At 40.2% G+C, this 14,550-nt stretch overlaps 1 non-coding gene across 1 annotated transcript; it reads left to right on the forward strand.

The window, feature by feature from the left end:
* The first annotated feature begins 163 nt into the window (after window positions 1–163).
* On the forward strand, window positions 164–359 carry LOC131252257 (U2 spliceosomal RNA). The gene has a single exon (XR_009174291.1). It is a non-coding gene; the product is annotated as a U2 spliceosomal RNA (small nuclear RNA).
* The last annotated feature ends 14,191 nt before the right edge of the window (window positions 360–14,550 follow it).

Below are 14,550 nucleotides of genomic sequence, written 5' to 3' on the forward strand. Positions count from 1 at the left end.
TAAGTAACCATGCTGATGTGTACTGTGCACACATGGACTCCACCATATGTTGTACTGGATCTACTATGTTATCTCCTTCATGTATAGTCCCACATAGACCATGAGATGATAAGCCAAGAGAATCTGCTAGAAATAAAACAGAGGGAAATGGACTGTTTAAAGCATACCTTTCTCGGTCTTTTTTCTAAGATCAAGTGTAGTATCTGTTCTTATCAATTTAATATTTGATATGTGGGCCATCGGCTCACATGATATTAAATAAATTTCTTGTGGGGGAGGGCCCACCATAGTAGTTTGCTGCTGGGGCTCTCAAGCGTCGCCCATGTGTTGCACTACTGCACGGGCCAGGCGCACCTCTCCCAAAACAAATTACAAATGTTTTTTTATACTTGATTGGATAGGTCCATTGGATCAGATGGTCCGTAATCACTATCATTTGTGGTGCATGTAAAATTTCCCTCCCACAACTTACTCCGAATGGTTTCTTCACTATTGGTTGGGCTAGAATTCTCTCAGATCGATTAGATTTCACCGTTAGCAAGTTATCGCACGAATTGGTTGCCAAAAGGATACTTGCCTTCAATTCAATCCACACCTTCCGATCATTTTGAAAGCTTTAGGTGGATCAAACAATTGGTGATGTACCTTAAATCTACACCATCCAATGGATCAACAATTGGTGATGTGCCTTAAATCTACACCGTCCAATCATATTGCCCCTTCATTAAATCTTAAATCTTAGGTGGATCACAACACGGGAAAGTTTATTTGCCATCCATCCTCTTGATAAGGTCAAGAAGACGAAGACAAGATCACACAATTGCCATCCAACCTCTTGATAAGGTCAAGAAGGCCATCCAACCTGAGATCACACAAATATCATCTATATCCAATCCAACCTCTTGATAAGGTTAAGAAGATGAAGACGAAGAGATCACAAAATATCATCTATATACATTATTGTTGTTTTTTACCTTGGCGCATTTGAGATATGGATTTACTTCATTTTTTAGATGATGCTTATCTCATTTTTTTTAGGTGATATGCTAAAATGATCATTCAATACCACTGGATTAAAATGAGAATTCAATACCTATGGACGGTATGGATGTAGTCACATAATCACATAGTGGGCCCATAGTCAAGGGTCCAACCGACCTCGGTGGATTATGGAAACTGCGCTGCCCGATCAACTTGTATCATGTGTAACTTCTTGGAGTTTTCAACAAAATAACTTTCCATATGAGTACATGCTAATCAAGTCCTTTAATTTTATTGATGAACCATAGTTGAACGCCCTCCCACATGTGTGTACACATGGCAGAATGATGTGCCAACTTTCATTGCTTCTTTCGTATATCAGTTCTGGTTTTGATTTGATTTAAATATAGGGTTCACTTAGATATAAAAGTACATTTGACTTGGAGTTACTAACCAAATGAAGCTTGGGATCTACGGCCGGCTAGAAACCGTAAAATTGCTTTAGGGTATGGGAATTATAAGATTTTCTAACTCAAGTGATTTCTGTGGTTGGTATACGACTATAGCTGAATAAAGACCTCGATTACAAGAGAGGAATGGATTATGCGCCCTCTCTTCCTTGCACTAAATGCGATCTTTACTTTAAGGGATTAGTGGCTATTAGGGGAATTAGGTATTTACAAATATGTTAACCACATAACTATGTTTCGCGTAATCCCACGAGAGGGCCGAGCAAACGAAAAGAAAAATAAAAGAGATCTTAGCTTTACTTTGTAAAGTCAAAAGAAAATGGACACACAAACAGAATAAAATAAAGGCAATAGAAAGCAATTGCAATAAAGAAAGGAATGAAACAAGAAGAAGTGTTGGCTGTAATGGAATATGCAGAATGGATTATGTTCTGAGCTTTATTGAGACGTGAGAAAGAGAAAATGGAAGTCAAACACCCTTTTCTTAGGTAAAAAAGGGATAATTGGATGTCCCTAATCCTAACTCTACTCTTGACTCGACTGGCTACCTTTAATGAGTTAGATTTCGGTGTCTGACTGAAGTAGAACCTAGGCGTTAGTATGATAGTTGTAGAGCATCTTAGGTGGCAGAATCTCCTCATTGCTAGGGAACGGAAGCCAAGAAAATTGGCAAAAATTTCTCAAAGTTTTTATATTGTTTTCTTTTGCTGTTTTTTGCCTCTATTGAACAAGGGGGTGAGCGCTGCTGGTTATATAGGCCAGAAAACTGTTGGCTCATGAGTGGCTGCTGTACACTTATCAAGAATTTTTCATGAAGGTGGACACTTGTCAAGAACTAACCATGCAGGGTGCCAGGTGACCGTTGGGAGGTGAACAATTGATGGTATTCTCTCTCAAAGTTGGGTGTTTATAAACGTTCCGCTTTGGTAGAGGTTGTTGGCAACCGAATGGCAAAGTAAGTGAACACCCCCACTCCTAGGGATGGTGCAATTGAGACTTAAGCTGGTCATAGTATCTTGATCGATATGCTCATTTGGTTGAGTATTAATTTGAATGGCTCTTAAGAGTTGTGGAAGACGTTGCAATTTGTTCCTGTGCTTTATGCAGCTTTATAGGTTGTTAAATCACAACCCCTTCACGTCGTGACTAATACGTATGCATTGAAGATGCTAGTGGTTTTAGATTTGGAATGGTTAGAGCCCATGTGCTTTTTACAGCCTTATGAGGGTAACTGTCTGATTTGAAGTAGTTACATAAGATGCATGTATAGTTCATCGGAGTCACCTAGAGTCAGATATGGCTAACAAGCAATTGCTTGCGTATTTTGTGGCTTTGCGGATCTCCCGCGTTATCTATATCGATCTTGATAGATGTTCCTAACTAGAGCCTTCAAATTATTTTCTCTTCAATACGGGGCTTCGAGCTTGATACTTTGGTTGAGTTAAAGCCTTTGAAAGTGCAATAATGCCATCTCGATCATTGCTCAGTACGCGATCCAGGACATCTAGGTTGACACCGAAGGTTCAGGTCGACTGCCCCATCTTCCACATATGATTCTGAGGAAAATCGAAAATTCAGAAAGTCTTCTGAATCAATTATTGCTTGTGCGTTGGTACTCACCGAGGAGTATGAGGAACTACCTAGTTGTGGGGTGCCATATGCTTTTTTGTTTTGTTTTTATTTTTTTAAATATAAGTCCCCACCTATAGGATGTGATCCCATGAGATTTTTATTGTAAACATTTTTTGAAAGTTTTTTATGAGATTTTTTATTTTTGAAGGTATCTACATGATTTGGCAAGTGGGTGTTGTCATGCATTTTTTTTTTTTTGCCTTGTTTTTAAATTATTATTATTATTATTTTTTAATTTTCAAATACGTCTGACTTGCTCTCATTTCCACTGGAGGTTACAATGGTTACGATCATAGTCAATTTTTATTGCAAATATTTTTTTTTGGATTTTTTGAAAATAAATCTAACCTATCATTTCATGGTCCAGTTGATGCGATCAAGATTAACTTTTATTGAGACAGGCTCCCTGCTCAGTGTCCAACTTCAGGCATGTTTTTAATCAATGTAACATTTTTTTTTTTAATTAAAAAAAAATACTATCAAGGGTGCTTCTGTGCCCGTAAAGAGAAAGAGATCGCTTTAGTCGTCGAAGGGTTAAAGAGTTGGAGTAGAGGGAGACTCATCTAGGTAGTTGGCTGAGGTTGTTGTTTAATTGGGCGTTGCCCATTACTTGAATAATGCAACCTGTAGAGATGGATTTGTATTTTTTCTTTGTGTTTATTTATATACATGCATGTGCACCCCCCTGTTTTTTTAAAAAAAAGTTAAATATAACTTTTTATGAAATGAAATGAAAAGGTTTTTTTGCTAGTCTTGTCCATACAATTAGTGGTTTGGATTTTTGGTGCTTTGGATTATGGGGATTAGACACTTGATTGTACCAACATCTATTCTCTACAAGATTTGAGTTGATTCCTGAGGGTGTTGAAAACCCTTGGAAGCACGTGCTGAAAGTCTTTCCAAAATGAGTTGAAAGTTCTTGAACATCATGATTTTCACGTCTTGCCTTCGAGATACGAATCCAGCTTGAGGTCCTTGCACCCTATTTTTTTGTTACCATTTTTACCCATAGCATCATTTCAGGTTTTCATTATGTTTGGTTTTGCCTGTCATTTTTATAAATGGTACCTTTTCAGGTTTTCACCACATCCCTTTGCCTGCCCCTTGCCAGCTTTGCCTTCTTACCCCTAGTGCCCTTTCAAGTTTTCACCAAGTTCGTTGTGCGTTCATTATTTTTACTCAAGGTACCCTTGCGGGTTTTCACTTCGCCCACTTTGCTTTACATGCATCTTTCTCTTTTTTCTTTTGGTACAATTAGGAATTCCATCATTGCTGGCTGACGAGAGTTTCTAGGATAGTGGGTGGACTTGAGATGTGCTGCTCGAGGTTAGAATTTTTTTTTCAAGGGTGGAGGAGGTTGGTGGGTTTTGCCCCCAGGGATTTTGTGTTGCCTTTCTTTTTTCTCTTTTTTTAGGCCCTTATTTTTTAGAATTATGGACTGCTTTTTTTCTTTTTCTTTTTGTACACTTTTTTTTTTCCTGGGGGATGTTGTAGAGAGGGATGGGGCTTGACCTCAGGTGGTATTTCGCATCCATCCGAAAGCTCATAGTGAATTTTCACATGGTCGGCATTGATTGACTCAGGAAGATCTTCACCCTCCATACTGTTAAGGCGGAGTGCGCCTCCAGTGAGTACTTCTCGAAAGATGAGTGGGCTTTCCCAATTGGGTTTGAATTTGCCTCTTGGATCGGGCAAGTGAGGAGGTAGGATTTTCTACATTACCATGTCTCATACTCCGAACGTTCTTATACGGACCCGCTTGTTGTGTGCTCGTGCGATCCTTTTTTAGTAAGTCTGATATTGACATAGAGCTCGCATGCACTTTTCATCTACTAGATGTAATTGATTGTAACGAGCATGTAGCCATTCTCCCTCATCAACTTCGTTTTCCAACAATATGCATAGCGAGGGAATCTCTACCTTGACTGATAAAACAACCTCCATTTTGTAGGTAAGTTGGAATGGAGTGGTGCTCGTCGCAGTGCGTACGAACATTTGACACGCCTAAAGTGCATATGAACGCTTCTCTGTCGAGTCACGGTATGTTTTTACCATCTTTTCGAGGATGCAAATAAGTGTCTTGTTGGTAGCTTTAACTCCTCCATTCATTTGCAGTCGATAGGGGCTTGATTAGTGCTTCCAGTCTTTGAATTGTTCGAGAAAAATTTCCACCTTTCGGTTTACGAAGGGTATTCCATTATTTGTGATGATGACTTGTGGGATCCTATAATGACTGATGATGTTGTTCTTTAGAAACTGTACCCCATGTGAGGTTGTTATGGTGGTATAAGATGCTGCTTCCACTCATTTAGTGTAGTAATCGACTGCCATTGGGATGTACTCGTTGGCCATTAGATGCTTTGGGGCTAATTTTGTCGATGATATCGATGCCCCACATTGAGAAGGGTAAAGGAGTCAGGTTGTATAATTCAGAAGTAGGAGCATGGATGTCACGCCCCGAACTCGGAAACCGGGCTCACAAAATTCCCGATCGCCGAATCCGGCGCCGACAGCCTCCGTAGAACCCCATTTTCGGATCCCGGCACTCATTCACCAGGTTCCGATCCTGGAATACTACAAGGAGGATTTCAAGTCATCAGTCTGATTCATAATGAGCATAACAAAAGCATAACCCACAAACAATAACCACAAGAACACCACCATAAAATCCACTATGATCAAAAACTTTTGAGTACAATACGGCAGAAAGGGAAAATACAATGCAACAAAAGAAACAAAACTCCAGAAGCTCTGCTGCACGCTCCAACTATGGCCAGACTATGGCTGCGACTACGTCCTGACGTCACCTGCACGCATCAATCGTGCATAAGCTTATGGAAAGCTTAGAGGGTGGTGCAAGTGTGTGCGCAATATAAACGTGCTCAAAATGCAAGGTCAGAGTGATGCGAAATCATGGTGATGAGCACATGAATGCAGTCAGCCGTACCAAGGCTATGCGGTGCAAGATATGAATGCTATCGGCCATACACAGCCATGCGATGCGAGATGCAACTCAAGCATGCCAATCCTCAACATGTATCAGTACAGTTTTCATTCTGGATAATCACCGGGGTTCAATACACTCCAAATGGCACTGTCGCTCTCCTAGCCGCACAGTCCAAATGAGCGTAAGAAACCTCACTATCCGCCTGACCAATAGTCAGCCAATACCTATCCGGCACGTCGATAGCGGACCCATTCGCGAGCTGGTCAAACTCAGCCTAGTATTGCCCCCTACCCTCGGGCGAGTAAGGCCACACTCCTTTCCAACCGACCACGACACAGTGGGAGACGCGGCCTCCTGGTATTCGGCCCTCGTGCGCTCATATATCCACCCGGTCTTGACATTGGAGTCATCCTCTGGTACCATCGGGTTTAGGGATTTTCACCCAGGGACATCTATGGTGCCCGTATGCTAGAATCAAATATTTCCGGTCTCCAATCCTGCCATCCACGATGTATCTGTGGAGGCTATGACCCTGATGTCGCTAGGGCATATAGTAACTATAATCACACAAATGCAAGTGCATGAGTCACATTATCAGTCATGCAACAGTCTGTATTTACCATGCACTTATATGGGGCAACTCCGCCTATCAGGGAGCCCATAAACAGTCTGCCCAAAGGCATATGCTATGATCGGTCACTCCTCACGTCAGGCATACATATGATGCGAATGATCATGAACCATGGATCTATACTAAACATGCATATAGGGATGGGCTCTGCGTATCACAGAAATGGGCCTAGACGGCCTGCAGAGTATAAGTATGAACCTATCAGTGGCCTTAAGGAGTGTGACAATGCGGACATTTAACCAACATTGTCCTTACAATGTGGACGTCAAACCAACATTGTTCCCAAGGCATAGCCCGCCATAAAGTACCATTACACAACCATAGGAAATCACACATTGCAATGGACTAATATACATCTCATTGGGCCTCGACCCATAGTTCTCAGAGACATCACATGGGCCATCTCATATGGGCCTTATATAAATCAAGTGGGCCGCATTAGTGGGCCTTATGTACATTGCAATGGGTCATACTCCATGAGCCTTTGAAAACATCACAATGGGTCTCGTAACATGGCCCTTATATATATCAGAGTGGGCCTCGACAACGGGCCACCAATACGTCGAATGTGCCTAACCTCATGGGACTTATATATATATCAATGTGTGCCTCACAAACGGACATAAATACATCAATATGGCTCCACCACATGGGCCTAGGGCCCACCATAATATTTATTTGAAATCCAACCTATTCATAAGGTCACTTGGACCTTGGGTAAGGCCCACTGAAATGTTCATTTGAAATCCAACTTATTCATAAGGTCACACGGGCCAGGGAGGAGGGGAACAACAATTTTCAGCTTGATCTGAAACTTCTGTGGACCCAGAAAGGGTTTCAATGGTAGAGTTCAATTCACATTGTTTCTTGTGATGTGGGCCGCCGAGCGCTGGATTACGACTGATTTTTGAGGGGGGTCCATGTCAAATAGTGGCCCACCAAATGGACGGTGTGGATACAAAATATACATCATGGTGGGGCCCACGGATGGAGCCGTGGGTCCCTGCCTCTTGGCCGCCCGTCACTGCAGCAGCAGCAGCGCTGCTGCTGCTTTAAATTTTTTTATTTTTTATTTTTTTTTTTTTAAATTTTTTTTTTTGTTTTGGGGCCCACCGAGATGTGATTCACAATCCAGCCCATCCATTATGTGGGTCCCATCTAAATGACCGTACAGACCAAGTTTCAACGACATCCAAAACTCAGGTAGGCCCCACCAAGCGATTTTATATGTTTAGGCATGTCTTTACATGTTTTTAAATGGTGTGGTCCACATGAGTTTCGTATGAGCCTGATTTTTGGTATGGACGGACGGTCCGCGGGGACCCATCAAATTCACGGTGTTGATCTTCAAAACACATCAATATGGGGCCCACAGCTGGGGCCGTGAGCCCCAGCCCGTCCGTCCGTCAACCGTGAGCGCAGGCAGCGCCTCTGGCGCTCTGACAGCAGCAGCATGCGCTGCTTCTTCTTTTTTTTTTTTTGAAAAAAAACGGATTTTTCGTGGTTTTCCACAGATGGGGCCCACATCAGAGAAATCCATCCCGTTCATTAGCTTCCATATCTCAAGACCATTCAAACGAGCCCGATATATAGCATGTTTTTAACGAATAAAAACATCAGAGCGGGTTTTAACGGTACATGTTACTGTTTCCCATGGTATGGCCCGTATGATTGTCAGATTAATCTTAACTTCTGTCTCAACGCCTAAAATGGTCTGGGAAACGAAATGGACGGCTTGGATTATACATATACATCAAGGTGGGGCCTGCATGAGAGGCCCACCTCTCCCTTCCCTTTTTGTTATTTTTTTTTTTTGTTAAAGCACTGTTTGCAACGTCCAGCGTCCAGGGACGCTGGACGATTTCCAAATTCTCATCATTGTGGTGGGTCCCACGTAGACGTGGCCCACCACTATATATGCATATACTTATAATATATCTTATATTATATATATAAAATACATATTATACTATATATGTTATATATATATTATATAAAATATACACATATAAATATATACACACACACACACACACACACACATATATATATATATATATATATATATATATATATATATATATATATATATATATATATAAAGATGCATTGGACCCATCCAAACAGTGGATGGTGTGGATCATCACCTGTAATAAAGTGGGCCACACCGTCTGATGTAGTTGGACGGAGTAGATGTAACACATATTGGTGGGATCCACACCATTACAAAGAAAGAAAGAGAGAGAGATACACGGTGAGATAGAGGAACCCCGCCACTATGGGCCCTCTTGATAAAATCACATACATCCAAATGGGTCCCACCAACAAGTGGGCCTTAAAATTTAAATTAATGGAAAAACACCCACCTTATCTTCCTTCTCCTAGCTCCCTTGGACTCCTTAGCTCCCTACCTTCACTTTTAATGGAGATTGATGAAGGATGAATGGTTGAGATTGGAGATGAGAGGGTGGGCCACACTTGAAGTTGAGAGGGAGTGTTGGATGAGTGAAATTTCTCATGGGATTTGAAAAAATTGCTAGAGAATGAGAGGGAGAGATAGAAATAATGGATGGAGGGATGGGTGGAGTGATGGTTGTAAGAAAGGAGTGATGAGAGGTATGGTTTAGTTTGAAATTGGTGGAGAAGAGGGATGGTTGAGGTTGAAAATGAGAAAAGAGGAAATGGTGAGGTGGAAAGATGGTGGACTTTTGGAAAAAGAGGGAATGGGTGAGGTACTTTGAGGTATGGTTGCATTTATGGTTAATTAGTGGGACTAATTGTGTAGAGATTCTCTTGAAATCCGCAACGCGCGGTGTTTCTTCGGAATAAACGCTGATCGGCATCTTCTTACCTGGGTATCGGTTCGGTGCGCAAGTCACGGCGTTGGAACCGCGGCGACGACGCGATCACCAAGACATAAGTTTCGGATCGAGCCGACGTCGGTGTGCGGGACCTGGCTTAAGATCGTGCGCAAACACCGAATACGGTGCGAAGGTTGCCGGAATTTGACCGGAAGGACCGCGGAAGCTAATGAAATGGTACGGATTAGGACACAGGTCTTACAATGGATCCGATTCGCATGCTCCTGATGTGCTGGCAACAATGTAGACACCCCACCCTAGGTCGATAAGCTGATTGAGTTTGAAACTATGGATGGTCAATCAAAGCCCCACCCTAGAGGCTTAAACCCTTGGAACCCCAATCTTTAACCCTAAAGTCAACTCAATCAACCCAGTCGACCTAATTTTGAACCCTAAGAACTTAGAACCATAAAGCCTTGAGTCAACTTGACTAGTCAACTCACCCAGTTAACTCGCTGAGTCAACTTATCTGGTTAGCCTATCTGATCCAATAACCCAATCAACTCACCTAGTTAAGCCCGTACTAAAGCCTAAAATCAAGCCCAATTGGAGTACCATTGTGTGGTGGTTCATTAGCGTGGCACTTTCTGGTTATACCCACTCTTTCACATATTTCTTGATATCGGTATACTAAGGATGTCCGTTAAGGGGCATTTCTGCCTATTCGATTTGCAGGCAGAAGGTCGATTCTTCCTGAATTTCAACTAGGAGTTCCCATTAAGCTGCTTCCTTAGGAATTTCTAGCATGGATGCCAATGTAGCCAAAACGTCTGCAAATTAATTTTTGGTGTGTGACATGTATGCAAAAGAGACTCTAGGAAATTCATCGATGAGATTTTCAAGATAGATATGATATGGGATCACCTTTTCATCCTTCATTTTCCAATCACCATTTATTTAATTGATGATGAGCTGAGAATCACCGAAGATACTCAACTTCTTCACTCCTTGGATGATGGCTTCTTTGAAGCCTACTGTACATGCTTCATACTCAGCTAAATTATCCATGCATTCAAAAGCTAGACTTCTCGAGATAGGGATAGGGATGTCATCTGGAGAGTAGAGGATTTCCCCTACTCCACTTCCTTTGGCGTTGGTTGCACCATCGAAATACAAGGTCCATTTGTTTGCCTTGGGTCCTTCGCTTTCAAGGTATATGATTTCCTCATTAGGGAAGAAAGTCTCCAATTGTTGGTAATTAGGTAGAGAGTGTACTATGAGGTGATCGCCAATGCTTGCCCCTTGATCACTTTTGGGTGACATAGGTGATATCGAACTCAGAAAGCAACAACTACTATTTTTCTATTCTACCAGTTAGTGTCGGTTTCTCGAACAAATACTTTAATGGATCCATATGTACGAGCAAGAGGATATGATAAGTGATCATATACTGACACGGGCGTTGAGTGGCCCACATGAGGGCAAGCCATATCTTTTTAACTGTGTAGTATCTAGACTTGTAATCCATGAATTGACGGCTGAGATAGTAGATCACTTGCTCTTTTCTTCATATGTCGTCGCGCTGGCTAAAGATACACCCGATGACAAGTGCAATTGAAGTCCCCGATAATGGTGCTAAAAAATTGTTCACAACCGCAAGTGCAGGGCTGCCCTATAGTAATAATCTTAGTGAGATCGAAGTCGAATCCTCAAAGACTTACTACATGTATGCTTTCTAAAATTAACTAGAACTAGAATTTGAACTTAACTGGAATATAGAATAAAAGAGATCAATTATGAATGATTTATCAAAGATAATGAGAAACTATAGTGCCAACGATCCACCTGTAACTATCTTAATGCCACCTTACTTAATTCAATCAATACTTTAACTAGAATCGAAATCCTATCCTATTCAGTCGGATAATTGATCGGTTAAAACATAATGAAATTCTGAACTTTCATTGGATTAGTTCACTCATATAGCATCAATCTAATGATCGCAGGAAATTCAAAGCATCTATCATGCCCAGAGATACTTGAAGATCACTGAATTTTACAGATCACACAATTGCAAAACAAATAAGAACATATCAAAGCTTCTCAAGCATCTATTGTGACTGAAATTGATAATAGAGCATATAAAACTGAAAATATTTCTTCATTCAAACTAAAAATTAATAGAAGTTCAACATAAACTTGAATCAAAGTAAGATAAACATTAAAATAAACTACAAGATTCAACTCTTAGCTCTAGCTAAGAGATTAGTTAACCATATACATGAGTAAAATAAAATTCTCAAAAGAAAACATGAAAAACTAACTAGAAAAGAAAGAACTCATTGCTATACTCTTCCCACCCTAATTCATGCCTAAAAGAACTCAGAAAATCACTTTATATAGGCTTTGTTCGGACTGACTTCATGACTGAATTCAATTTACGTAGGTTACGCAGCTTCGATGGGATCAAAGTTCCATCTCCAAGTTCGATTCAAATTCAAAAACTATAAAAACTGTTTGCGTATGTCCTTTGATGAGATTGCTCAATGTTCGATGGCATCGAACTAGCTTCGATGTCATCAAACACGTGATCGATGGGATTGAGAAATGTCCAAAACAGTCCAACAAGTTCACCCTAAAATTCATGATAATTTTGATGTCATCGAACTGGTTTCAATAGCATCGAACATGTCTTCAATGGGATCGAGAATTGCACCCATATGTCCAACAACCAAACTTAATTTTCTTTGATTTTCTGATGGGATCGAGCCTCCTTCGATGGCATCGAAGATGTGTTCGATGTCATCAAACTATCAAATTCAGTAATTCTAAAATTCTGCACTTTGCAATCTCAAATTTCTTCCTTCGATTGGTTTTCTTGTATCCTGGACTCTTCAAATCTTCAATCTTAACCTCCAAAGATCCAATCCTTTAGTAATTCTTGAGTATCAAATCTATGCTTTTAGTATAATTTTTACTTTATGCTCTCAAAATCACATTGTAAGAGAAAACATATGGAATTAGATCAATTAAGCACTATCATATTCATAAAACTAAGGAATAATGCGGGAAAAATACGCAATATTTCACACTCAACACTTGTCACCTAATTTTGTACCTATGTGGCAGGCTCATCGCCCCATTTTTTACCAATATATCCCATACCACCATGCTCGGCTCACGAGTCTTTGTATGATCGTAACGCACTAAAGGGTATGAATGGAATTAATTCAATGGTAACAGTGGTATCTTTTATTTCTTTAAATATTATACATCCACTAAACATAAGAATGATCGGGTCATGCATTGGACTGATCTGATCAATAACAGGGGACCCCGAACAAAACCGACATTAGGTGGGAAGCATCCCATGTAGCTCCAACTACTATCCGTTGTCCGGATTCAACCTCGGTCGACCGTATAAGTTCGGGATAGCCAACTTAAAGTGGGCCATTCTCGTACTTGACATTTTGCAGGGCTTGATCCACACACTACAAATCAAATCATCAAATGCATAAATATAATCATAAAATTGTTTCGACAAGAAACAAATGCCTTGGGTTTGAGAGATTGTCTTATTTAATCATAATAGAGAAAATGTGTAGAGAACAATCATCGTATTTATTCATACTGAGTTCGTTTATATCCTTTGATTTCCCTTGATTCTAAGATAGCATATGCATAATATAAGAATTGAAAGAGTTTAAATGTCAAATCTGGATATCAAATTCGTCAACATTTTGGCTTGTGATTTGATCATCTCATTTAGAGGAATGTTGTGTGAATCTAGTCATTGGATCTCTCTTTCTTGAGCTCATGCTCCTGTACGAAAAGAAGATTGAAGATCCTATTCCATTCAACCATTTTGATAGTATTTCGGCTCTTGAATTATTCACTCCCACACAGTAATAAGGTGTTGCGCGGCCTGGCACAAAACCTCCTTCTCTTCTTCCTCTCTTCTCCTCCTGATACCTTCAGACTTCTCTTCTTCTCTGGAGATCTGATCTTCTTCAGAATCTTTAATCTTTGCAAACGAGAGGGGGAGTGAGGTATTTATAGGCCTCCACACGTGCGAACTCTCGATCTTCATGCCATGGGGCCCACCTTCCATCAAATCTCAACCGTTCGAACAATTCTGCTTGATTTTCTTCCATGCAGCCGCGCACAACCATCCAGACTGTTTGCGCAGTCTCGCGTAATCACTAGGATTTGTGCGGGTCTATGTAAACATTATGAACTTTTGTTCTATTCTTCACTTTCTTCCCATATTTTTTCTTCTAGTTTCCTTTTCTGATTTATTCTTGATCCTTCATTTTATGTCTCAACAAAAATAACTCAATAACATAATATGGTGCATCAACCGAACATATGTACGAATCAATATAATCTAATGTATATCAACATACTTATCATTTTGCATACAAGAGTTCTAACAGTAAAAATTTCATCTTGTTCAAGCATTTCATCAAACATGTTAGCTACCAACTTCAAATAACATTAAGAATGTAATAATAAAGCAATCTAAATATAAATAACATATAAAATCCTAATAAAAATAAAAATCATTATCTAACACCATCAATGGTTATTAAAAGGAAACCTAGAAGAATAGTTCGCAACTTAGGAAAGAATTTTCCAATTTTCGAGCACGCAGGGTTAGGGTTTTGGAGAAATGTTGATTCTAAATCAAATTCAAAGGAAGTATATAAGATTCATTGGATTTATCACTAAAGAATTTTATATTGGAAGGTATGACACACTTCTTACTTACTATCACAAAGGAAAATGGATCTGACGGAGGAAACGGTGCGGTTCAAGATTTATTGCAGCAATCACAACACTCGAGAACAATGATTGTGAACCTAAGCTCTCAATTCCTCACCTTTACAAAAAAAAAAAAAAAATCTTTCTTTTCTTAGGGAAAAATTGAATGGGAGCAAAGAGTTGCCCTTATTGCCCTTTTTATAGCACCAAAATGGTGTAAATGGCTCTAATGGGCAAGGGTTCGGTGCGCTAACCCTATAAGAGGTTGTCTCTAAATACTAGGGCACATATGGAAGTATATGGGTCGATATATGTCATAGGATA

This window comes from Magnolia sinica, chromosome 7, assembly GCF_029962835.1.
Source record: "Magnolia sinica isolate HGM2019 chromosome 7, MsV1, whole genome shotgun sequence".
NCBI lineage: Eukaryota > Viridiplantae > Streptophyta > Magnoliopsida > Magnoliales > Magnoliaceae > Magnolia > Magnolia sinica.